A 2,733-nucleotide genomic window follows, 5' to 3' on the forward strand; every position below is an offset into this window, starting at 1 on the left:
TTTTTTTAATTTATTTATTTACTCTATAAATACTCCTATTTCATACTCATTTCAATCACAAACACACATCTATTTCTCTCTATTTCCACCCCAATTTTCATCTCAAATCAACTCTATTTTCCTTCTCCCAAATTTAATCAAACTAATGGATCCTTATGAACAAATGCGTCAAATATTGGAACAATCACTTGAAGAAGATCGACGACGGGAGGCGGAAGAAGCCGCTCCGCCCCAACGTCGCTCCCGTACGTACATCCATCGTAACCGGGAGGAAGACGACGGGAGGCGGAAGAAGCCGCTCCGCCCCAAGTTTAAGTTGTAACTTTGTTTTAATGTTGTGTGTTTTTTAATAAAATGTGTTTGTTTTTTTAATTGAATTGAGTTGAAATTAAAAAAAAATGAAATTGAATGAATAGTAATTTAAGGAACGGTTAAGGAACGAGGGTTGCAGGTTCCGTTCCTTAGTTAAGGAATGGAGTAAAAAAGTACAGTGGGGCCCTCAAATAGTGGTTTAAGGAACGGTTTAGGAACGGTATAGGAACAGCGTTGTGGATGGCCTTAAGAATCGATAGGTATGATTGTCTACACTTAATCGTACACTTGTAATTTCTACAACTCTATTCACCCTGTATATTAGGGCTGACAATTTTTGACACGACACGATAACACGACACGAACCGGCACGAAAATAATGGGTTTGGGTCAGAGCTTATTGGGTTCGTGTCCTTATCGGGTCGACCCGTTAAGGACACGAAAATTTCGTGTCGTGTTCGTGTTATCCGTTAACAATACGTGTTCGTGTCGTGTTCGTGTTATCCGTTAACAAATAATATTTTAATATTATTAATTCTTATTATTTTCATTTTTAATAGGTTTAACCGTTATCAGGTCGTGTTGTTATCGAGTCGTTATCGTGTCATCTCGTGTACGTGTTGTTATCGTGTCGTGTTGACCCGAATTGGTTCGTGTCGTTAATGGGTTCGTGTCGTGTTCGTGTCGTGTTCGTGTCTGAGGATTTCGTGTCGTGTTCGTGTTCGTGTTTGAGGTTTTCTTAACGGGTCGTGTTCGTGTTTGCTGTTATCGTGTTCGTGTCGTTATCGTGTCGACACGATAACGACCCGACACGCACGATTTGCCACCCCTACTGTATATCATATGCAGCATACTTGATTTGAGACCTACCACCAATACCTTGGCCACTTCGGTTTTCCTGTATATCGTAAGTAGCAACCTAGCATGTATTCCAAGGCTTGTTTCATGAGCGAGCTGGACGCCAAGGAATATTTTCTGTGACAGTGCAATTCATATCCACCTACTATCTATTTTACAGACAGAGCAAGGAGAAGAGTATGACCCACTTTCTGTAAATTGGCAAGCAATTATTTTCTTTTACAGGATAAGTTGTTAATCATTTTCCATTTTCGATATAGATGTGGAAAACTAAGTCCATCAGCTGGAAAAAAACACATGGTTTAGTGCACTTAAGAACCTGCTTCGCTGAGTCTCCAAGCTTTGTAAAAACACAGGGACTGGAATGTTTAGAGAGGGCATCTGATTCGGAAAAGCTTAGGCTCTTGAATTTCCTCTATGATGAAATTCTTGAAACTGTGTAAAGTTCATTTTTTTTTCACTTGTGATACTAAAGGGTCATTGGTATTTACTATTGTTTTTTGATTCACATGAATGAGCAAAACACAGAATTTGCAGGAAGAGCCAAGAAAGCTAAGCAAGAAGTATTTGCTGCAAAGCAGAAGGTGATTTAAATTCAGTCAAAAACAAAATGAAATTGTGAAATACTAGTAGTGTACAGTCATGGAAGTAGAGGTTTCCAATATATTTTCTTAATCTAACTTGGAATTCAGTTTGTTCCATTCAATTCACACTTTTTAAACCATGATTGAGTTGGTAAATAGAAGATCATTTCCTACATGGTCAAGCTGAAATGAATATAAGTTTGTATGCACAAACTCTTTAAGATGGGATAATATTTCCTCTGTCCTTTCTAATATTTATATACTTTACATTGCTCATTTTGTTGGAAACACGTCAACTAATTAGTAACGTCTATGTGCCTTTCGTGTTGATCCTGCTGCTACCACTGAATCTGTAGAAAGTCGGACTTGCAATGCTATAAAAATAGAGCCTTTGCTTGTGGGACATGGTGGTAATGAAAACCAGAAGTTGAATTGTTTTGGCAATGTATTGCATCAGGGTAAGTTTGTTTGCATTACGTGTTTTGCTTTCTTTTAGTATAGTCCTATTTTATCTAGCTAACTTTATGTCTTATGTGATGATGTTGAAAAGGGAGACACTCTTACCTTAAATGAGAAATGATTGTCCATTGATGATGAAGGGAAAGCAGTACAGAAGCACATTCTCTCTTTGAGGTAAGGTCTCTTCTCCAATGAGTAAATATTATACACATTCAATTCAAATGCTGCTAAAAGATCTTTTTCATTAGTTTCTTGGTTAACTATTCAAATGCAAATCAATATCAGTTGCATAAAAAACCAAACAATATTGCACAAGCTTTATTAGATCATGGCAGAATTCCTACTTCTATTTCTGTTACTAGAACAATGTTTTTTTTAATTGTAGTTATTGCGGTCTGTAAGACGTTTGGTTGGTGCAACCCAACTAATAGCAATACATGAAAATGATGCATGTAATGTTTATTTGTTCATGTTCATGATACATTGATGGCATGAATTAAATTGCAACTCCTAGAGCATG

The sequence above is a fragment of the Salvia splendens genome, chromosome 14 (assembly GCF_004379255.2).
Source record: "Salvia splendens isolate huo1 chromosome 14, SspV2, whole genome shotgun sequence".
NCBI lineage: Eukaryota > Viridiplantae > Streptophyta > Magnoliopsida > Lamiales > Lamiaceae > Salvia > Salvia splendens.